This window comes from Schistocerca americana, chromosome 5 (assembly GCF_021461395.2).
Source record: "Schistocerca americana isolate TAMUIC-IGC-003095 chromosome 5, iqSchAmer2.1, whole genome shotgun sequence".
NCBI classification, from domain to species: Eukaryota; Metazoa; Arthropoda; class Insecta; order Orthoptera; family Acrididae; genus Schistocerca; species Schistocerca americana.
Window position 1 is genome coordinate 491931007 of NC_060123.1, and position 25114 is coordinate 491956120.

Below are 25114 nucleotides of genomic sequence, written 5' to 3' on the forward strand. Positions count from 1 at the left end.
ACATGGATCTTCCATCCCAAAAGTTACAACCAAGAAGGAACAACTGAAGAAAACAAAACTTTTTTACTCAAGGAAACGAAAAATTAATCATCTTTATAGTGGGACTACATGGCCGAGATTTACATATATTTATATACTGTGCCAGTTCTCCACTCGGTGGAAATATCATTTTCTGTTTGATTAAATACCACTGTTCACTCGAGATGAATTACACAGTCCAAGACTTAAAAAAGAAACAATGTGATGTTTCAATTCTGGCGTGACAAATCCTCTGTGAGGTGATCCAAAAATTTTATTGGCACTTCATTCCATTTCGTAAAAGGAGATGAAAATAGTTCTGTAGGAGCACTCGTTGGCGGCGGAGATGCTGCATTCTGTCTCCAAAATGCATCCCAGACATTATGTACGGTATTGAAATTCAGAAATCTCACTAACGAGGTCCCCAAAGTGGATATCTTCCTCGGGGGGAAAGCTCACCAGCGCAGTTTGTTGCAGACGGGTGTTATTGTCGAGGAAGGTCTCGAGAGACTGAACTCCTCAAACTTCACTCACATCGTTGCAGTAACTTATCCACGGAGGATCGACCACCAAAGAAGATGTCCGTACGTCCGTGAAAAATGATAGCTTCTTACATTACGAACCAATGGTCACCAAAAATGATCAAGATGGCAGTTCTCCTTTAGTGTTGTAGCCTAACACAAACTATGCAGACCACTGTAAAGCGGTAATGTCACTATTGATGATGAGTCGATGGCAAAAAATATGGTAGACAGTGAACGTTACAACTAAAAGTAACGTGATAACGAAGCTATAATCGTCTTAACCAGCACGTATACATAGAAAATATCCAGGCGCAAAAAGCGAGGGAACGGCTGTCCTCGTGAATAGGTATAACGTACTGTTTACGAATTTTCGATCCACCCACCATGCCAAAACTTTGGCAGACCAACAGCTAGAGCCATACGACAAGTTTACGGGATCCCTGAAGTCACAGCAGCCCAAGGTGCCCCTACATGCCACGCAAATAATCTCAAAGAATATATCCGTAGCGCTGGAGTGATGTATCAGAGTTACTGGGATCGTACCGGCTTCTATTTCCCAGCAAGCGCGACGACACCCATTCTGAAATGGAGAGATTCATCTGAGATCATATTTTTTCTTCCATTCATGGTCTTATCGTGATGTTGCTGTTTTAGCATTGACCGGACCAACTTCAACAATGCCGCGATCGGCACCGATACTGTCGTATATTTCTCAGTCCAATCAACTATTGTGATATTCCTACACACAGTGTCAGGAAATTGCAGCGCAAAAGCTTTACGGATAGTTGGCTTGCAAGTACTATTGGTTGCAACAGTGAGTATAAAAACCAGATATAAGACCAGTTGTAGAGTGATTACTTTTCATTGACTTTGTACCCTCAGACGAAACTTGAAATGGCAGTTACAGAGACAGTGATCTGTACGTGTTCCAAGGCATCCGAGCATACTATCACACAAGCAATATCAAAATGATACTTTTGTAGCTTACAATTCTGAAAGGGTTTACATTTTACTCACAATGAAAGTGGAAACGTGAATACGACTTACAAGTTTATTGCACTTCTTTTCGTTATCTCATATCGTTGTTGTAGTCTTCAGTCCTGAGACTGGTTTGATGCAGCTCTCCATGCTACTCTATCCTGTGCAAGCTTCTTCATCTCCCAGTACTTACTGCAACATACATCCTTCTGAATATGCTTAGTGTATTCATCTCTTGGTCTCAATCTACGATTTTTACGCTCCACGCTGCCCTCCAATGTTAAATTTGTGATCCCTTGATGCCTCAGAACATGTCCTACCAACCGGTCCCTTCTTCTTGTCAAGTTGTGCCACAAACTCCTCTTCTCCCCAATTCTATTCAACACCTCCTCGTTAGTTATGTGATCTACCCATCTAATCTTCAGCATTCTTCTGTAGCACCACATTTCGAAAGCTTCTATTCTTTTCTTGTCCAAACTATTTATCGTCCATGTTTCACTTCCATACATGGCTACACTCCATACTAATACTTTCAGAAACGACTTCCCGACACTTAAATCTATACTCGATGTTAACAAATTTCTCTTCTTCAGAAACGCTTTCCTTGCCATTGCCAGTCTACATTTTATATCCTCTCTACTTCGACCATCATCAGTTATTTTGCTCCCCAAATAGCAAAACTCCTTTACTACTTTAAGTGTGTCATTTCGTAATCTAATTCCCTCAGCATCACTCGACTTAATTCGACTACATTCCATTATCCTCGTTTTGCTTTTGTTGATGTTCATCTTATATCCTCCTTTCAAGACACTGTCAATTCCGTTCAACTGCTATTCCAAGTCCTTTGCTGTCTCTGACAGAATTACAATGTCATCGGCGAACCTCAAAGTTTTTATTTCTTCTCCATGGACTTTAATACCTACTCCGAATTTTTCTTTTGTTTCCTTTACTGCTTGCTCAATATACAGATTGAATAACATCGGGGACAGGCTACAACCCTGTCTCACTCCCTTCCCAACCGCTGCTTCCCTTTCACGCCCCTCGACTCTTATAACTACCATCTGGTTTCTGTACAAATTGTAAATAGCCTTTCACTCCCTGTATTTTACCCCTGCCACCTTTAGAGTTTGAAAGAGATTATTCCAGTCAACATTGTTAAAAGCTTACTCTAAGTCTACAAATGCTAGAAACGTAGGTTTGCCTTTCCTTAATCTATTTTCTAAGATAAGTCGTTGGGTCAGTATTGCCTCACGTGTTCCAACATTTCTGCGGAATCCAAACTGATCTTCGCCAAGATCGGCTTCTACCAGTTTTTCCATTCGTCTGTAAAGTATTCGCGTTAGCAGCAGTGACTTATTAAACTGATCTCAGATCATGAGCTCATTATCTATACACTCAACACTGTTTTTTGTACAAAAGTCTCAACAGTTGTTATAGGAATTGTCTTTTCTCTTTCCAGTTATCTGCATTTTCTAAGGACTCCCCCAATGAATCTCAACCTGGCACCCGCCTTAATTTTATGTGATCATTCTACTTCAAATCGTTCCGTACGCATACTCCCAGATATTTTACAGAAGTAACTGCTACCAGTGTTTATTCTGCTATCATATAATCATACAATAAAGGATCCTTCTTTCTATGTATTCGCAATACATTACATTTGTCTATGTCACGGGTCAGTTGCCACACCATGCACCAAGTGCCTATCCGCTGCAGATCTTCCTGCATTTCGCTGCAATTATCTAATGCTGCAACTTCTCTGTATACTACAGCATCCTCCGCGAAAAGCCGCATGGAACTTCCGACACTATCTACTAGGTCATTTATACACATTGTGAAAAGCAATGGTCCCATAACACTTCCCTGTGGCACACAAGAAGTTACTTTAACGTCTGTAGACGTCTATCCATTGAGAAAAACATGCTGTGTTCTGTTTGCTACAAACTCTTAAATCCAGCCACACAGCTGGTTTGATATTTCGTAGGCTCTTACTTCGTTCATCAAGCGACAGTGCGGAACTGTATCGAACGCCTTCCGGAAGTCATGGAATATGGCATCTACCTGGGAGCCTGTATCTAATATTTTCTGGGTCTCATGAACAAATAAGGCGAGTTGGGTCTCACAGGGTCGCTGTTTCCGGAATCCATGTTGATTTCTACAGAGGAGATTCTGGGTTTCCAGAAATGACATGATACGCGAGCAAAAAACACTTTCTAAAATTCTACAACAGATCGATGTCAGAGATATAGGCCTATAGTTTTGCTCAGCTGCTCGACGACCCTTCTTGAAAACTGGAACTACCTGTGCTCTTTTCCAATTATTTGGAACCTTCCGTTCCTCTAGAGACTTGCGGTACACGGCTGTTAAAAGGGGGGCAAGTTATTTCGCGTACTCTGTGTAGAGTCGAACTGGTATCCCTTCAGTTTCCTCTGTTGAGTGATTTCAGTTGCTTTTCTATTCCTTGGGCACTTATTTCGATGTCAGCCATTTTTTCGTTCGTGCGAGGATTTAGAGAAGGAACTGCAGTGCGGTCTTCCTCTGTGAAACATCTTTGGAAAAAGGTGTTTAGTATAATAATGTCACCTGTGAGAGGTCAGGAGAAACGGGAGGACAGGGTCAATGTACTCTCGAAGTCGAGCAGGGGAGCGAGGGATGCAGGACACCACACAACCACAAAATCGCTATGCGGGCAGCACAATAGCCGCCAATGAACGCTGGCAGGCGACGTCCAGGCAATTTGCAGCAATTACTGTCCGGGCCCGGGCGAGATTAAGCGCCTCGGGCAGTGTTGCTGTCGCCGTTGCTCGCCTACAACCGGGAGCGCGCCGCGTCCGCAGCCGCAGGTAAATGGCTACGAGCTACGGCGCCGGCTCCACCGGACAATCTCTGCAGCTGTAGCCTGCGCTACACGCCGTCTTTCTCACCCGGTACGAAATGCAACGACGTCAAGCCGTCGCCATGCTCGTAACACTTGTTTTAATTCAACGCAAACTACAGAGGCCGCAGTTGTGTTTCCACAACTACACTACTGGCCATTAAAATAGCTACACCACGATGATGACGTGCTACAGACGCAAAATTTAACCGACAGGAAGAAGATACTGTGATACGCAAATGATTAGCTTTTCAGAGCATTCACACAAGGTTGGCGCCGGTGGTGACACCTACAGCGTGCTGACGCGAGGGAAGTTTCCAAACGATTTCTCATACACAAACAGCAGTTGACCGGCGTTGCCTGGTGAAACGTTGTTGTGATGCCTAGTGTAAGGAGGAGAAATGCGTACCATCACGTTTCCGACTTTGATAAAGGTCGGATTGTAGCCTACCGCTATTGCGGTTTATCGGATCGCGACATTGCTGCTCGCGGTGGTCAAGATCTAAAGACTGTTAGCAGAAAATGGAACCGATGGGTTCAGTAGCGTAATACGGTACGCCGTGCTGGATGCCAACGGCCTCGTATCACTAGCAGTCGAGATGACAGGCATCTCATCCGCATGACTGTAACGGATCGTGCCGCCATGTCTCGATCCCTGAGTCAACAGATGAGGACGTTTGCAAGACAACAACCACCTGCACGAACAGTTCGTCGACGTTTGCAGCAGCATGGACTATCAGCTCGGAGACCATGGCTGTGGTTACCCTTGACGCTGCATCACAGACAGGAGCGCATGCGATGGTGTACTCAACGAATAACCTGGGTGTATGAATGGCAAAACATCATTTTTTCGGATGAATCCACGTTCTGTTTACAGCATCCGTGCTTGGCGACATTGCAGTGAACGCACATGGAAGCGTGTATTCGTCATCGCCATACTGGCGTATCACCCGGGGTGATGGTATGGGGTGCCATTGGTTACACGCCTGTCACCTCTTGTTCGCATTGACGGCACATTGAGCAGTGGACGTTACATTTTGGATGTGTTACGACCCGTGGCTCTACCCTTCATTCGATCCCTGCGACACGCTACATTTCAGCAGGATAAAGCACTACCGCATGTTGCAGGTTCTGTACGGGCCTTTCTCAATACAGAAAATGTTCGACTGCTGCCCTGGCCAGCACATTCTCCAGATCTCCCACCAATTGAAAACGTTTGGTCAATGCTAGCCGAGCAACTGGTTCGTCACAATACGCCAGTCACAACTCTTGATGAACTGTGGTACCGTGTTGAAGCTGCAAGGGCAGCTGTATCTGTACACGCCATCCAGGCTCTGTTTGACTCAATGCCGAGGCGTATCAAGGCCGTTATTACGGCCAGAGGTGGTTGTTCTGCGTACTGATTTCTCAGGATCTATGCACCCAAATTATGTGAAAATGTAATCACATGTCAGTTCTAGTATAATATATTTGTCCAACGAATACCCGTTTATCCTCTGCATTTCTTCTTGGTTTAGCAATTTTAATGGCTAATAATGTAATAAGAGAAACGTACACCATACGGATTACCTAGTTTGTGCATCTTTCACACGGTTCTAAAGTGTATCCCATAAAGAGCGCAACTATTGAAATGTCTTCCATTTCTGTGCTAGTAAGTTGGCAGCACTGAACGTTGCACGATTTTCACCTGTTTTCTTCGTTGATAGTAATGGAGTTCTTCATGACGGAACAGCGTGTAGCAGTGTAAACTCATTACAAAATATGGTAAATGTTGTACAGAGCCTATTCGCAAAATCCGTGGAATGCCTTTGCCCGCATCTCGTGGTCGTGCGGTAGCGTTCTCGCTTCCCACGCCCGGGTTCCCGGGTTCGATTCCCGGCGGGGTCAGGGATTTTCTCTGCCTCGTGATGGCTGGGTGTTGTGTGATGTCCTTAGGTTAGTTAGGTTTAAGTAGCTCTAAGTTCTAGGGGACTGATGACCATAGATGTTAAGTCCCATAGTGCTCAGAGCCATAGCCATAGTCCGTGGAATGTTTGGTCATCATAATGAATCGGATAAGTCTACTGTGATGGGACAATCGCTAAATTTGAGAAAATCGGTTCGGATGTGGAGACTGAATTCCCGGGGCGTCCTTATGTTAGCCATTCTGTGTAAAACGTCGCCATCGTATAGTGTAAATGTTGCTGTAAGTCCGGTGAAATCTGTTCGCCTACGTTCAAAACAACTCGACAAACGCAACTCGCCGACGTGGCGTCAACTCGAAAGACTTGCACCAGGCGAACGGTCTACCGGACGGTAGGCCGTAGCACGCAACGAATTCTGAAAGAAAATCTGCATCTTTGGTACCACAGAATTCAGTTGACACAAAAACTAAATCCAAACGAAAGCGAAAAACTTATCATGTGCCCGTGGGTGGCTGCGAAACAGCGGACAAGAATTTCGCCGCGCGGGATTAGCCGAGCGGTCTTAGGCGCTGCAGTCATGGACTGTGCGGCTGGTTCCGGTGGAGGTTCGAGTCCTCCCTCGGGCACGTGTGTGTGTGTTTGTCCTTAGGATAATTTATTTTAGGTAGTGTGTAAGCTTAGGGACTGGTGACCTTAGCAGTTAAGTCCCATAATATTTCACACACATTTGAACATTTTTGAACAAGAATTTCACCAAGAAAAGAACGATCACTGACGAGGCCTACTTTCTGTTAAATGGCTTCACGAACGAGCAAACCTGCAGGATTTGAGTCACAGAAAACCCTCGAGTAATCGCAAAGAACCCGTTACATCCCCGAAGATTCATTACGCACTGTATATTTTTGCTGGGGCGTATTTCCTCGAAGAAGACGGTGGAAACGCATTAAATGTGGACGGCAAACGCTACCGCAATGTGTTAGAGTTTTTTGGTCTGAACTGGATTGTATGGTTGCTGAAGCGGTTTAGTTTCAACAAAATGGTGGAACATGTCACATATCGATTTCAACCAGGGAAGTGTTACGAGAGAGGTACTCCGGCTGGATGATTTTCCGCAACAGTGACTTGATTTGCCAACCAGTTCTTGTGATTTGACATTATGTGATTCCTTTGTTGTGGTGGTATGCGAAATCTCTTGTACACTCCTGGAAATTGAAATAAGAACACCGTGAATTCATTGTCCCAGGAAGGGGAAACTTTATTGACACATTCCTGGGGTCAGATACATCACATGATCACACTGACAGAACCACAGGCACATAGACACAGGCAACAGAGCATGCACAATGTCGGCACTAGTACGGTGTATATCCACCTTTCGCAGCAATGCAGGCTGCTATTCTCCCATGGAGACGATCGTAGAGATGCTGGATGTAGTCCTGTGGAACGGCTTGCCATGCCATTTCCACCTGGTGCCTCAGTTGAACCAGCGTTCGTGCTGGACGTGCAGACCGCGTGAGACGACGCTTCATCCAGTCCCAAACATGCTCAATGGGGGACAGATCCGGAGATCTTGCTGGCCAGGGTAGTTGACTTACACCTTCTAGAGCACGTTGGGTGGCACGGGATACATGCGGACGTGCATTGTCCTGTTGGAACAGCAAGTTCCCTTGCCGGTCTAGGAATGGTTGAACGATGGGTTCGATGACGGTTTGGATGTACCGTGCACTATTCAGTGTCCCCTCGACGATCACCAGTGGTGTACCGCCAGTGTAGGAGATCGCTCCCCACACCATGATGCCGGATGTTGGCCCTGTGTGCCTCGGTCGTATGCAGTCCTGATTGTGGTGCTCACCTGCACGGCGCCAAACACGCATACGACCATCATTGGCACCAAGGCAGAAGCGACTCTCATCGCTTAAGACGACACGTCTCCATTCGTCCCTCCATTCACGACTGTCGCGACACCACTGGAGGCGGGCTGCACGATGTTGGGGCGTGAGCGGAAGACGGCCTAACGGTGTGCGGGACCGTAGCCCAGCTTCATGGAGACGGTTGCGAATGGTCCTCGCCGATACCCCAGGAGCAACAGTGTCCCTAATTTGCTGGGAAGTGGCGGTGCGGTCCCCTACGGCACTGCGTAGGATCCTACGGTCTTGGCGTGCATCCGTGCGTCGCTGCGGTCCGGTCCCAGGTCGACGGGCACGTGCACCTTCCGCCGACCACTGGCGACAACATCGATGTACTGTGGAGACCTCACGCCTCACGTGTTGAGCAATTCGGCGGTACGTCCACCCGGCCTCCCGCATGCCCACTATACGCCCTCGCTCAAAGTTCGTCAACTGCACATACGGTTCACGTCCACGCTGTCGCGGCATGCTACCAGTGTTAAAGACTGCGATGGAGCTCCGTATGCCACGGCAAACTGGCTGACACTGACGGCGGCGGTGCACAAATGCTGCGCAGCTAGCGCCATTCGACGGCCAACACCGCGGTTCCTGGTGTGTCCGCTGTGCCGTGCGTGTGATCATTGCTTGTACAGCCCTCTCGCAGTGTCCGGAGCAAGTATGGTGGGTCTGACACACCGGTGTCAATGTGTTCTTTTTTCCATTTCCAGGAGTGTATATGTTACCATGAAAATGTCAAAACAATGTGTTGTATATAACGCCTTGGCATTGGATGGAGCGCCTAGACTTTTATGTCAAGGTGTTTAATTTAATTTTAATTTAATACTTTTCCTAGGAAATGTATACGATGCCTAGGTATTTTATAAAATGCTTGTATGAAATGAAAGTTAAATTAGAACATGAAATCATGAAAATAACACACTTGTGTGTGTGTGTGTGTGTGTGTGTGTGTGTGTGTGTGTGTGATAATTGGCTTATTCTGAAGTAGGCGTATTTTAATAGTTTTTAACGTATTACTAATACGTAATGAACAACTGAAACAATTTTTTTAAATTTTTATATACTTGGAAGCAGTACTTCGTTTATTGCAGGTGGCAGAACCGAAATGACATTTTGAATTGAAAATTTCTTTTTACGCACAAACATTTTACGTTGAAAAAGGATCTATAGTTAGAGATCCTGTTCCTGATGTTGATAAAGATCCTTGTAACAATTTGGTTGCCGGGGCTGATGTGTTAAATGATAGTTTTTATAAACTGGGTAACAAAGAACGAATTCTAAAGCAGTTGAACACAAGTTCACATTTAGCAGCAAGCAAGAAATATCTGATTAAGTCTCAAGATGGTCGGGTAAAGTGTGCGCCAAGAGATGTAAAGGGGGCCTATGCCTGCTGCGGTGATTTTGAAGAACGGTGAAGCCGCTAAAGAAATGTGACAAGTGAATCAGTGTATTGCACGGCGGGGTCATGGTACATAAGAGTCATGGCGCATATATTTTTTTGTACTGTGATCTAATTTATCATGGAAAGATTATTAATTCATCAGTGAATACTGATTATAAGCTATTCTGAATTGTACAGCATTTCTTGTCCGTGTGGTAATTAGCTTTGCATAGTTGTGTTGTCTGTTAGCATTTGTTTGGTAGATGATAGAGGTCGATTGTGGTATAAGATAAATCTTTCAACGCTTGTCTCAATTTTTAAGCGTGTTTCTGTGTGCCAGCTTGCAGAATTATTATCAGCTGATACCGATTCTCTTTCATTGGTGTCCACTTGTAGAGTCACCTGGGCTGAACTAGATTCTTTAAGAAGTAGTTGTATTTGTTTAGAATACGTTACTGTGCCCATCTTGAAAGAATTTTTAATACCGGTATATTTCTATGTCGGCATAATACTGTTATTAGTTTGGAGATATTTTGTTTATCTAGCGCAAGGGTTACATTTTGCATGCGCTTACATGTTACGAGGTATGATTGTTAAGAAAATATTTTTGAGATAGTCTCACGCTCACAAAACTCCAGATCCAAACCCCACTCCACCCATATCATGAGCAACAACAATATATACGCATCCGTCGGTTCTACTTACAAGTTCGTCAGACCATCAATAAATCCTTTCTGTTTCTGTTGAACTGAACTTAATTCGTTGTTAAACTTTTTATGGATGCTGGCATAGAGAACATCTTTATGCACCAAATTAAGTGAATTTCATTCTTTGTGAAGATTATTTTTACTTGTAGCTCTGATACCATAAACTGAGTTGTTGGTTTGAAAAAGAGATAAATTACTTACGACACAATTTCATTTAGAAATAAATGTATTGGGATGTAGCTGTTAGTGACTTTCTGCTTGGTATAGGTCTTACTGTATTTTTCGTATTTTTATGATAGTTACCACCCCGAATGCTGTCAGCCTACGAATGACACAAAAGACATACTGGTCTAATGATGACAATGCGATAACTTTTTAACATGCTTTTGAATGCATCGATAAATAGATGTTCATTTCATCACAATTCCTTATTACACATCGGTGATATCCCACCACGAATGTACTACTATGATTATCATTATTATTGGCCCTTTCCGAAGAGTCCTGATTCGTTGTAACAGTAAAAATATTTGGTGGAAGACTTTTAAAAAAGTGGGCAAGACTTGCACATTACCGCCATATACTGTTGTGCTAATGCCGCTGTTTGACGGCCGGCGCTCACGTAACGCATTCAACAGACTCATGATTGCTCGAAAATCATCGTACTAGGCCAGCATTTGTCACGGTTAAGTAGGTACGACAAATGTGCGATAGATTAGCATAATCGTTCACTCGGGTGTATTCTTCCTCTGTAAGCGCTAATTCTATATGTAACTCGCCAACGATTTGAAATGTGTCTTTAAGACGCCAGTTTATCTTGCACTCGGCAATATTTCAGGAGGGACTGGTTGCCAGACACTCAAGAACACAGTTTACTTCAAAGTAATGTGTGGAACAATAATTAACTAACATCCAGAATATATTTATTTTTTCCACCCTTTAAGAAGAGTTCATAGATTAATGTTGTTGTTTCAGACGGGAGGCCCTCGTCACATGACATTTTGTACCGCTATCTGTCGTACCAGATATATTATTTTTCTCGCAGCCGGCTTCACAACTGTACTATATAATTTTCAACTATTGCAATGCATATGTAGTTTAAATTTGTCTTAGTTAATTAATGTCTCTCTAATTTTTGGTTTTAATCCGCAACCAACCCTAACGAAAAGGCAGATGACAGCCACTGTAACTGTGGAGTAGTGTTTTACATTGGAGTGAAAAACATTTTAAATATAATCTTCGCGAAGCAAAACCGTATAGATATATATGAAGGCGAACAATGGAGGCCAAAGACAAATGACTGTACAAAAACTAAAATTCTGATGGGCATAGGAAATATGAGAGGATTAAGAGGTAAGGAACTAGAACACAGTGAGTCATTTAAGAAACAAAAGAGAAAGGGACAAAAGATCTACACGAGTACATTATGATTTACAGTGGAGCACCACAAAATATGTGTAGTGGTTGAGCTCATAAGCAACGACAGCAAGAAGAGCTGTGCCTACGTATATGGAAGAATAATAACGATGAGATTTAAAATTGACCGGTTCCCTCTAAGTAACGTAGGTATATGCACAAGAAGAGGGAAGAAGAGAAAATACAGCCGCGTTCTATACCTACATCTACATGGCTATTCTGCAGTTCACATTGAAATGTCCAGCAGAGGGTCCGTCGAACCACCTTCAGACAATTTCTCTACCTTTCCACTGTCGAACAAGACTCGGGAAAAACGAACACTTAAATATTTCCGTGCGTTCTCCGATATCTTTTATTTTATTACGATGATCATTTCTGCCTGTGTAGGTGGCCGTCAATTCGGAGGAGAAAGATGGAGATTTAAATTTCGTGAAAAGATATCGCTGCAACGAAAAGGTCTATGTTTTAATGATTGCCATCCCAACTCGTATATTACATCCGTGACATTTTCTCACCTATTTCACGATAAAGAAAACGAGCTACCCTTCTTGAAACTCTTTCGATGTCCCCCACCAATCCTATCTGGTAGGGATTTGCTACCGCGCAACAATAGTCCATAGGAGGATGGACAAGCGTAATGTAGTCTCTTCAGTAGGCTGGTTGCATCTTTTACACGTTGTGCTAATAAAATTCAAGTTTTGGTCCACCTCACACACATCATTAACTGTGTTATCGTTCAAATTTAAGTTGTTCGTAATTGTAATCCCTAGATATTTGATTGATTTAACAGTGTTAAATTTGTATACTAGATCGTGCAACTGGATTCCTTTCAGTACACTTTGCATTATGTAGAGCCAACTGCCACTTTTCGCATCATACAGCTATCTTGTGCAATCATTTTGCAATTGCATTTGATTTTCTGGTGGCTTTACTAGACGGTAAACGGCAGCATCATCTGCAAACATTCTATAAGGGCTGCTCGTATTGCCTCCTAAACCGTTTACCCAGATTAGGAAGAGCAGAGGACTTGTAACACTTCCTTGCGGAATGCAAGATCTTTTCTATTTGATGAATTCCCGTCAGTTACTATTAACTTTGATCTTTCAGACTGAATATCACAAATGATAAAGTGCAAGAAACAGTCAGCAATATACCGTCCGGGGTGGCCGAGCGGTTCTAGGCGCTACAGTTTGGAACCGCGCGACCGCTACGGTCGCAGGTTAGAATCCTGCCTCGGGCATGGATGTGTGTGATGTCCTTAGGTTAGTTAGGTTTAAGTAGTTCTAAGTTCTAGGGGACTGATGACCTCAGATGTTAAGTCCCATAGTGTACTCGTGTAGATCTTTTGTCCCATTCTCTTTGTTTTTGTTATGAGCCGGATATCTATCTTTTGTTTCTTAAATGACTCACTGTGTTCTAGTTCCTTACCTCTTAATCCTCTCACATTTCCTATGCCCATCAGAATTTTAGTTTTTGTACAGTCATTTGTCTTTGTCCTCCATAGTTCGCCTTCATATATATCTATACGGTTTTGCTTCGCGAAGATTATATTTAAAATGTTTTTCACTCCAATGTGAAATACTACTCCACAGCTACAGTGGCTGTCATTTGCCTTTTCGTTAGGGTTGGTTGCGGATTAAAACCAAAAATTAGAGAGAGATTAATTTACTAAGACTAATTTAAACGACATATGCATTGCAACAATTGAAAATTATATAGTCCTATAGTGCTCACAGCCATTTTTTGAACAAGCATATGAAGAGCTCCTGCAGAAGAGCACGCCAGAAGCTGAAAGCTGGTACAAACAAAAAAGAAATTATGCTTTAGTCTGTTCATAGTAAGAATAATCCTGATGTAAACATTACACAGCGTATTCTTCCGTGTTTGCTATTACCACATTGAATTTTAGTTTACACGAAGCTCGAGCGGTATAGTGGAGTACAATAATAACCTTACGTTTTATGTGGCAGATTATCTGGACTGCACTAGTCAACGTAAATAACCCAATGCACAACGCTTTATCGGCAAATTTAAAGAGGGAAACCGGTCCAAAAAGTCCGATGTAGTGTGAACAACTGCAGATAATCGTGTGGAAGCTTATTTGTTTCTGTTCGACATTCCACAACTGAATGTTATTAACGTTTCCAAATAATTGATTTTCACACTTGTCACAGTTAGATATTTCTAAATGCTACGAAACTAAAACCATTCGCATCAAAAGTGTTAAAATAAAACTTTCGGAGACAGATTAGGCCAGACATTACACTTTCCGATAGTTAAAATGTCGACAAGCAGACATGTTTTTCGCAGACATGGTTTTCGCCCCTTTTTAGTAGTGTTCCTCTACTACGTTTCACAAAAGAACACGACATAGTTTCAGCCATCTTCACCGTGCACGTTAGACACATAGACACACGAACTCGTGAGAAGATCCACAATGACTGTCTGTGCAATCGTTGAGAAACAGTTTAGGGAGACTTACCGCTATTTTCTTCTATACTCAAAACGGGAGAAGTTTTTTTCACCCTATCACCTTCCAGATGTTTCTTCAGAATAACGTATATAGCTGCACTCTCTATTCAGGAAGATCACCACTCACAAACCGAGAAATTGTGAGCAGTGCATTGTCACATACAAGGTTGATGTTCCTCCGCACACTCCAGTTACTCTCAAAGTGTTCAACACAGAGTATCATTTCGACAATCATTTTAAAAAATTAACTTGGAGTGAAACCGAATCCACAACCTTGCGTATACATGTCAGTTACTACACCCACTACGCTGCCGCAACTATGTAGATTTGGTGATTTTTTGTAATGACACTATATCTTGTTTCTCAAACGTATTGAAAAGAAGGAGAATACTTAAGCTTTTAGTCAGGTTCAAAGGAGAAATTTCGAGAGTATTTACGAATCAAGCCAACATGTACCGATCAGAACTGGCCATAACGTCGTGCACTAAATTGTTCAAAGAAAGTGAGTGCACACTCAGATTCGAAATAAGGAACACATGGCGTGAGCATTTAGAATACTGATCAGCAAAACCATTGCTGTCTGTTAATGCTTTACAACATCTTTTTCATTAGTGGTAGTATAACACAAAGTATGTAATATGCAGCTAGGGTCTATTCCAGTGGTGGAGCAACAGCCGTGAACGTAATATACTATTACCGCTGACAAATCGCCGTGCATGTGTTTGTTTACTTCATGGTCGTTCTTGCGATGAATAGAGTACACACAACATGACGACAGGCCCATCAAGAATCTTGGGACAAATTCATATACCACAGCGAACATAATAGGTAGACAAACTCTATAATAGAACGTATCGAGACGCATAAGCCAGTCAGGAAAACATACAGCAAAATAGAATACAATTAAAGAAGATCAGTGGATCAGACATTGTCAAAAGATATAGTGTAGACAGGATAATGCTGGTAATGATCTACATTTCAATGAGGGAAACGAATTTATAAATGCTGACAATATAACAACGGATGGACTACAAAACACGCTCGGAAAAGCTCAAAACAGGAAAGCTGCAGGAATAGACAGAGTAAATGTAGAGTTAATCAAACACGCAGGAATTTCTTTTCATCTCAGATTCCTACATCTTATCAATAGGTGCTGGCGAAGGTGCAAACCTGAAGCTTGTGGAACACCGCGTAACTTGTCTCTGTTCAAAAAAGGCAATATAATGGAATGTGAAAACTGTAGAGGCGTCAGTCCAAAATGAGTTTGACATACTTGCTGTTAATAAGGAAATAACTGGTTACAGAGTAGTACAACATCGAAATACAATGAAAGATGATAGATTACCCAAGAAACTCCTGAACTATAACCCGAATAGGAGACACGTAGGTGGACGAAGAAAACGATGGACATAAACTTTGTGAAAACGGGACGATCAGATTCCTAGCTCCCTATGTAAGATGACAGCGACAGAACTGAGTCGCAGCTGCGACAGATCGATGGACTCAGTGGCAGACATGGACAGTTTACGATTCAGTACTCCGCTGGAAAGCGAAACCAACAGAAGTACTATGTAATTTTGGGGCCTAATATTTTCCTAGCAATCTTTCTTTCTTTTTAGTTTCTTCAGTATCCCTCTTTCTATTTGAAATTAGAGTTTCTGCTCCATAAAGACATTCAGGTTTGATTACAGTGCTGAATGCCTAAGTTTACTGAATTTAGAAAGTGAATTGTCATTGTAAATACTTGGTGTTAAACTAAACGCAGGGCCATTTCTGAGAGCGATCTTCGTTTGCAGTTTCATCCTAACCGTTTTCTTGTATAATTTCCACCAAGCATTTAAACTGAGAAACCCTTTCCATTTCTCCATATTTCGTGTTCAAAAACTTTAGAGTTTGTTTGTTGCAAGTTATATATTACGTTTGTTCGAATGATATTTATAGTCCTGCATTTTCCGCAACTTCTTTAAGAATTTCAATTTGTTTTTGGGTTGTGGTAATGTCCCTAGCTAAAATTTCCAGATCATCTGCAAATGCGAGACAATCTACTCTAATATTACTTTTACCTAACTTGATTGATTGATCTATATTTTGACTCTACTTTTGCTCTCGCCATTCTCTTATTACCTTTTCCAAAACACTGTTAAACCGTAGTGGGGAGACTCCATCTCCCTGTCTTAACATTAGTCTTTATATCAAATGATTCAGAAATTTCTCCCATGAATTTAGCTTTAGAGCTAGTGTAGGTGAACGTTTCCTTAATCACTGTTAGAGTTTTATTATCTAGCCCTTGTTCCTTTAAAATCTGGAAAATACATTCACGATCAACTGAGTCGTAGGCCTTTTTAAAATCCACAAACTTAATGCGATAATGTTACCAGAAATCATTTGGTGGTTAACGATAAGTTTTAAATTAAGAATTTGTTCCGGACAGGATCTGCTTGGTCTAATGCCTGCTTAGTATTCACAAATTTTAGGTCCAAACTTTTCTTGGGCTCAATCAAGTAAACATTGCGAGAGAATTTTGTATGTGACCGTGAGAAGAGATATTCCTCGCTAATTATTAACATCGGTTCTATCCCCTTTTTCAAGCAATTGATGGATTGGGGCAGTTTTCCAGTCCTCAGGTATTTTCTCAGTTTGCCAGATGTGTCCCATTAATTGAGTGATCTCTTTTATGGCGTTAGAGCCAGCTGATTTTAATAGTTCTGAAATTATACCATCTTCTCCGCATGCTTTATTAAGTCTCTTGATTTGGCCGGCCGCTGTGGCCGAGTGGCTCTAGGCAACTCAGTCCGGAACCACGAGGCTATTACGGTCGCAGGTTCGAATCCTGAATCGGGGATGATTGTGTGCGATGTCCGTAGGTTAATTAGGTTTAAGCAGTTCTAAATCTAGGGGACTGATGGCCTCAAATGTTAAGTCCGATAGTTCTCAGAGCCATTTGAACCATCTTAATTTGTTTAATTATTTCGATTTAGTCAGGTTCTTCAGATTTAGGATTGGTGTGGTTGGAATTCATTCGCTGATTCTGGATAGTTCAATAGTTTTTCAAAATAATTAGCAATAATTTTTTTCATAAAGCAACATAAATAAATAAACAACTTTCAAGTGCAAGCTCTTCTTCCTCTTCTTCTTCTTCATCATCCTTGCCTTGAACTTTGGTCTCAAAATTACTGGAAGCGTTGTCTGCAGATATTGATTGTGACGGGTGTTTAATTGATGCCCCACGAGTATTCTTCACACTACACTCTTTTAGTGTGTGTTTGACGGGCAAGTTCTTCTTCTTCTTCTTTTTCCTTGCCTTGTCCTGTTCGACTGTGGGATGGATATTATCATTTCGGTTAAGGCAACGTCAGTGACTGTGTGGCCAGATGCCCCCTCCACCTTGAAGGAATGCGTATACCCAACCTATCTACGTCTAGAGTACAGCACTTCTTCGAGTGAGAGCTCGTCTTCTAAACGTTTTGTACACCGTGTAACTGAGGCAGAACACTCGTCCCAGCCTGGTATTCACCAACTTCGTTAAATACCTCATCCTGGTTGGATGGGCATAGCGACTCTCGTCGTTTATCCGCCAAGCAGATTCCAACCGGCCGACGTGATTCCCCGTATCCCGGAAGCTCGGCGTTAACACGCTCCGGTATCCAGGACAAAGTGACAGATGCATATTGGTAAATGAACTGCTGCAATATCTAGGACCATCTCCTTGAATTCTACTGTACGAACAACTTGCTTCCAGTTATCTCGTATTTGAACTCTCGTAAGTTTCTATCTACGGCGATTTCATCTAGTTAGGTTGAGGTTCGTTGCGACTCTATTCTCTGTTTTTATGCCGAGCAATTCGACCACTTTCTTAATATCTTATCCTTTCGCAGCATATATTAAACGCTCGGCTGCAAGTTTGTATAACGAGTGATGTCCAGTCTTCGACAAACAGTTATGAACTGTAGTTATAGATATAATGGAAAGACTTATTAAATGTATAACTCACGTAAGTTGTAAACTGAAATAAATGAATTTTTCTGCGCAGTGTTAAATTTCAGTAATAACCTTTTTTACAGACCCAACAAATTATACTCATCGCATTTCAGTTTAATGTACGAGGGCCGTTCAATAAGTAACACAACATCTTTACTGAATGATGTTTTTTTATTCAGGATTCAAATACACATTATTATTCCCCACTCCTTTAGCTAAAAAATCCTGATTTTCAACGTAATCTCCGTTGAATGCGACGGCCTTACCCCAACTTACTGGGAGGGCCTAAATGTCCGTATAGTACCACTCTACTGACCGAAGCCGCAGCCAATGTCTTTTTGCATTAATAACCTCCTCATCACCCACGAACTGCTTCCCGTGGAGTGCATCTTTCATGTGGCCAAACTGATGTAAGTCGGAAGGTGCAAGATGCGGGTTGTAGAACTGACGACGAAGAACAGTCGAATGAACTTCTGTGAGCTCCTCTCCGGTGCGCATACTTGAGTGAAGCTTTGTATTGTCATGGAGCAAGAGAATTTCGTTTGCTTTTTTGTGGCGGTGATCACGGTGAAATCATCTGTTCATTTTCCGGAGGTTAGCACAGTACGCTTCAGAGTTGATCGTTGCAACATGAGGGACGACATCAAACAGAATTACCAACAGAGACGTCAAGTTGCGCAGCGAAGTTTTCGACTGTGATCCGTCGATTACCTCGAATGAGAGTGTCCACACGTCCCACCATTGCAAGTGTGACAACTGTGTGCGGTCGGCAGGCACGCAGGAGACGGGATACGCTTGCGTGATCTTGTTACGATGACGACAGGTGCCTCGCCCAACGACTCACCGTTCTTTTGTTCAAAGTCGGGTCTCCTTAGATATTCTGTAAGCGCCTATGAATATCTGCGATGCTCTGGTTTTTCCACTGCAAGAAGCTCAATGACTGCACTCTGTTCGGAGCGCAACTCAGTTACAGACGCCATTTTGAAAGCTACGTATAGCGCCGGCACATATCGGAACGTCATAAAACTATAGGAGCTGAAGCGAAAATATTCCTCGACGTCCCATAACAAATTATAAAGTTTTTCAACCGAACTGCTCTACCCATTGAGCGCCCCTCGTTCATCTAACTATAATACACATGATGATGGCAGCATGCTGCCGACACGCATCGCACTAATAAACATTAGTAAAATAGATTGAAACAGTAACAAAATTATTTCATAAATTGAAAACTTCATTTTTGAAAGAGGAAGATGGAGGACGAGATACAACCATGAGTTGCATACCATATACAAAGACCAACCCATCAGAAGGATAGTGAAATCATCCAGACTGAGGTGGGCGGGACATGTGGCTCGCATGAATGATGCAGAGGTACCAAAAATAATATTACAAGGAAAGCCAGGAGGGCAGAGAGGACGTGGTCGACCAAGAGCCAGATTGGAAGATGGAGTAATCGAAGATCTTAGGAAGATGGGCTATGGAAACTGGAGAGTATTGGCAAAGGACCGAGAGAGATGGAAGGAAATTGTAGAAGAGGCCAAGGCTCATCATCAGCTGCAGAGCCAAGAAAGAAGAAGGAGAAACTTCATTACTTCCCGCGCTTGTAGTTCGAAGAGCCTACACTTCTCGCCTGATTCTTTCTGAGCTACATCCTTTATTCCGATGAATGCTAAAGCAGACCTCTTTTAATTGATTTGCCGTTGTCTCTGTTCTTTATGATAGGAATTCCAACGGCACTCAAAATTTACATGTGAATAACAAGGACATATGCGCGATGTAGCTCGTCGCGGCAGAGGGAGCCTACTTTTTGGTTCGGCAGTAAGACAATGTTATCTGCGTGACACGGAGCATTAATATGCAGAGGGGCCAGTAAAGCGGACTACGTGACGAGTCTACGGCTGACGGACGTGACCTGCCGCCGAAGTAGCTGCCGACATGCCAACAGCACTAAGCTCCAAACGACTACACCTACTAATACTGCTCTTACTAAGGATTTACAGATGTGCCACGTGGAGAAACGGACTCCATAACGAACAAATGACAAATGGAAATTCATCTTTTCTCAAGATAAAGATCTTTTGTTCTTAACACACAGACGTGTTTCGAAACTACTTTATCATCTACTAGCTGAGTATCCTTCATTGTCCGGCGTATATTTACACCAAGATTCGATTACTCCATCTCCTGCTTTCCCCCCTCTCTGTCCATCCCCTCCATCCCTTCCCCACTCAATCCACCTTCTCCTCCTCCCTCCTATCATCTGCTCCCCACCCCCACCCCACTCGAAGTCCACCTCCCAGGCCCCTCTCTCTTTCCATCTCTTCACTTTCTCTGTCCATTAACCCTTCCCCCCTCTAGCTATCTCCTCCTCTCCCCTATCTGTGTCTAACTCCTCCTTCCCCCTGCTTGTCCATTTTCTCCTCCCCCTGCTCTCTCCAAGTTGTCACCTCCACCCCTACAGGAACTAGCTAGTTCCTATCCCAATAGAATTTCTTTCCAGATAGTGAATAATGTGTCTACCAAATTTAGTTTTTACAGTTTCTAACTCACAATTCAACAAGAACCGATGTTTTGATCAGACAGAATGGGCACATTATAAGCGAGACGGAACAGTTCAAGTTCCTAGGTGTTCGGATAGATAATAAGCTGTTGTGGAAAGCCCATGTTCAGGACCTTGTTCAGAAACTAAATGCTGCTCTGTTTACCATTAGAACAGTATCTCAAATAAGTGACAGTTCAACATGAAAAGTAGTCTACTTCGCATATTTTCATATGCTTATGTCATATGGTATTTTTTTGGGTAATTCTTCTGATTCAAGAAGGGTATTTTTGGCTCAAAAACGGGCTGTTCGAGCTATGTGTGGTGTAAGTTCGAAAACCTCTTGTCGACCCCTATTCAATAGTCTGGGAATTCTGACATTGCCCTCAAAGTATATATTTTCTTTAATGTCGTTTGTTGCTAGCAATATTAGCTTATTCCCAAGAGTTAGCAGCTTTCACTCAGTTAATACTAGACAGAAATCAAATCTGCATGTGGAATGCACTTCCTTGACTCTTATGCAGAAAGGAGTGCAGTATTCTGCTGCATCCATTTTCAATAAGCTAACACAAGAACTCAAAAATTTTAGCCAAAACACTTTTAAGTCTAAACTGAAGAGTTTCCTCACGGCTCACTCCTTCCATTCTGTCGAGGAGCTCCTGGAAGAGCTGAAAAATTAACCAAACTCCAGTGTTACATTGTTGATTATCTTTATTAAAACTTACGAATTGTCGCCTGAATATGTTACTTATGTTTCATTTTATCTGTTTCTACTGTCATGTTACAATTTCATGTATTGACTCGATCCATGACCATGGAGACTTCTCCTTAATTTGGTCCCACGGAACAATAAATAAATAAATAAATAAAATAAATAAATAAATAGTTGAATCGATCGAGAGTTTTAGAGGACCTTTCTACCCGTGGCTTTGCCTGCGTTCCCCTATGTCATACATATTATATTACGCGTATATTTAATATATTTCACAGATATTTGTTCACACACCACCTTCGCCTGTATCGAAAATCACCCGTAGTTTCGTTTGCACACACCTCAATGTTTATGAGGTATGCAACCTTAATAATGTGTCGTACATGGAAAAATTGTAATTGTTCATCACGTGGTACTTGTGAATACTGTCTGCGAAATGTGTTGCGAACAGAATTAGTAGTAAAGAAGTAATAAATTAAAACGCCATGCATGATGTGGAAGTTTATCACGCAACTCAGCGCTTCTGACATCGTATCTGCAGATCTATTCGTCGAACAATGATATAATTTTACTTGAACATTCAGTATGCGAATGCTCTCTGCAAAATGTGTCGTGAATACAGTTAGTAGTAAAGAAATAATAAATTAAAACGGCATGCCTGATGCGGTGGTAGTGGTAAGTTCCTATGGGACCAAACTGCTAAGGTCATCGGTCCCTAGGCTTACGCACTACTTAATCTAACTTAAACTAACTTAGGCTAAGGGCAACACATACACCCATGCCCGAGGGAGGACTCAAACATCCGACTGGGGTAGCCACGCGAACCGTGGCAAGGCCCCCTTAGAACGCACATCTACCTCGCACGGCGATGCGGCGGTTTTACTGCATGAGAAGCGAAAATGTAGTCAACTATAGACTTTTTCCTTTCATCATTTTGTGGGGTTGTCTGACAACCCCAGACAGAAAAAGTTTCGTAAAGGTATGAAATTATGTGTAAAAGTTGTTGAAAGTGAGTAAGTGTTTTCATTCTCAAATACTGCATGAATATAGTCTGGTCATTTGCGCATCGTGAGCTAAGCTACTTTTTCATCCCAGCTCCTGTCCCTTTGATAGGTGAGTGGTGCTTATTTCCACAGCGACTGTTTCCAGGAAGTAAGTGGAATGTGTAGCAAGTGTAGCTGAAATAGGTCCAGTGGTTCGGGAGGAGATGTAGAACATACATACATGCATAGTACATACATCCTTTCATGCATACGTATACCCACTTTTTATAATACATATCCATATGGATGTAGACTAATACTGGATCCTCCAGTAGATTTGGCACGATCATTGGAAAACAGCTAAGTTTTTGAAATTTTTGTACAAACAGACTAATATCGCTGTATGTATGTTTGCTGAAGCATCCCAGAACATACTGACAACATCTCTCGGAGGAAGAAAGGAAGGAAGGAAGCCAGGATTAGGGTTTAACATCACGTCGTCACGCAGTCATCAGCGACTTTGCACAAGCTCAGACTGGACGTGGAGAGCGATTGAGGACTTGCATGTCCCTTTCGCCGAAACTATCTTCGCATCTACACTCCTGGAAATTGAAATAAGAACACCGTGAATTCATTGTCCCAGGAAGGGGAAACTTTATTGACACATTCCTGGGGTCAGATACATCACATGATCACACTGACAGAACCACAGGCACATAGACACAGGCAACAGAGCATGCACAATGTCGGCACTAGTACAGTGTATATCCACCTTTCGCAGCAATGCAGGCTGCCATTCTCCCATGGAGACGATCGTAGAGATGCTGGATGTAGTCCTGTGGAACGGCTTGCCATGCCATTTCCACCTGGCGCCTCAGTTGGACCAGCGTTCGTGCTGGACGTGCAGACCGCGTGAGACGACGCTTCATCCAGTTCCAAACATGCTCAATGGGGGACAGATCCGGAGATCTTGCTGGCCAGGGTAGTTGACTTACACCTTCTAGTGCACGTTGGGTGGCACGGGATACATGCGGACGTGCATTGTCCTGTTGGAACAGCAAGTTCCCTTGCCGGTCTAGGAATGGTAGAACGATGGGTTCGATGACGGTTTGGATGTACCGTGCACTATTCAGTGTCCCCTCGACGATCACCAGTGGTGTACGGCCAGTGTAGGAGATCGCTCCCCACACCATGATGCCGGGTGTTGGCCCTGTGTGCCTTGGTCGTATGCAGTCCTGATTGTGGCGCTCACCTGCACGGCGCCAAACACGCATACGACCATCATTGGCACCAAGGCAGAAGCGACTCTCATCGCTGAAGACGACACGCTTCCATTCGTCCCTCCATTCACGCCTGTCGCGACACCACTGGAGGCGGGCTGCACGATGTTGGGGCGTGAGCGGAAGATGGCCTAACGGTGTGCGGGACCGTAGCCCAGCTTCATGGAGACGGTTGCGAATGGTCCTCATTGCTTGTACAGCCCTCTCGCAGTGTCCGGAGCAAGTATGGTGGGTCTGACACACCGGTGTCAATGTGTTCTTTTTTCCATTTCCAGGAGTGTACTTTAAGACAATTAGAGAATTCACGGAAAACCTAAATTAGGAATCTTGTTATAAGTATTAGCGACAGACTGGCTCCCAAAACATTTTTCTTAATTTTTTTGGCTTGTATAAATAGAATTAAAATGTATTAGCGTCCCCGTACTGTGTAATTTGAATCGAACCGAATGCTTTCCCATTTTCCATTTCGTTAGAGCCTGCGTCCAGCGGAGAAGAAACCAACTGGGACGACAACTATACATCTTAGGGTGGTCCAAGAGGATTTCAACCCCTCCCCATACGAGTCGAGGGTCTTACCACGTCGCAACCTCTCTCAATAACAGTCCCAGAGAGAAACGAGAAAGGATTAATAAAGATTAATAATCTGTGAGATCGTTAGAAGCGGAGTATAGGCTCAGATTATGGAAGAGCGGGTAAAGAAATCGTCCTTCCCCTTCTTAACGGAACCACTTGTCTCAAGTGATGTAGGAGAACCATGACCGGATAGGGGATTCGACTCCCAACCTTCCGAGTCCAATTTCTTATGAAAAATAAGCTTGTCTCACAGAACCAAAGAGCATACTTCAGACTGTTGACTCGTGTGAACAGGAGATTTTTCAACCTTCTGTGTTCCCAAAAGACACTGAACATTGCCGCTCACTCTCGAATGACAACGAAGAAGTAAATGGTATTGAACAGTGGGCTTTTTTGTCTGTGTCATTAGCGCGAAAAGAAAATTACTTTTTACGCGTAACGCTTTTTACTCCAAGGTGAATGTTCATCAGAAAAGAAAACAACCTCTAGCGTGCCAGTAGGAACCTCAATGGGACTTCTGACGTTCTCAGTATACAATTTGTTCGCTAACTATGACTTTGTCAAGAAGAAAGTAATTGCACTTAATGTAAGCAAATTCTGAAGGACGTTAGCAGCAGGACAACTTCGCAGTCAGAACGGCTGCGCTGCTTAAATGCGAAGTGCTGGCTACGGGAATACCTTTACAGCACGCAGACTGTTCATAGAGACAAGTGCCATTGGTGGACGAGCAATGTTGTGCTAAAAATTAGCATGAAGACACTGTCGCATGGATGTCGCAGGATGTCCATGACTTGCCGTTGTGCTATCGGAGTTCCCTCAACAACCAGCAACCGTGACCCGAAGTCATACACGATGGTTCCCGACACC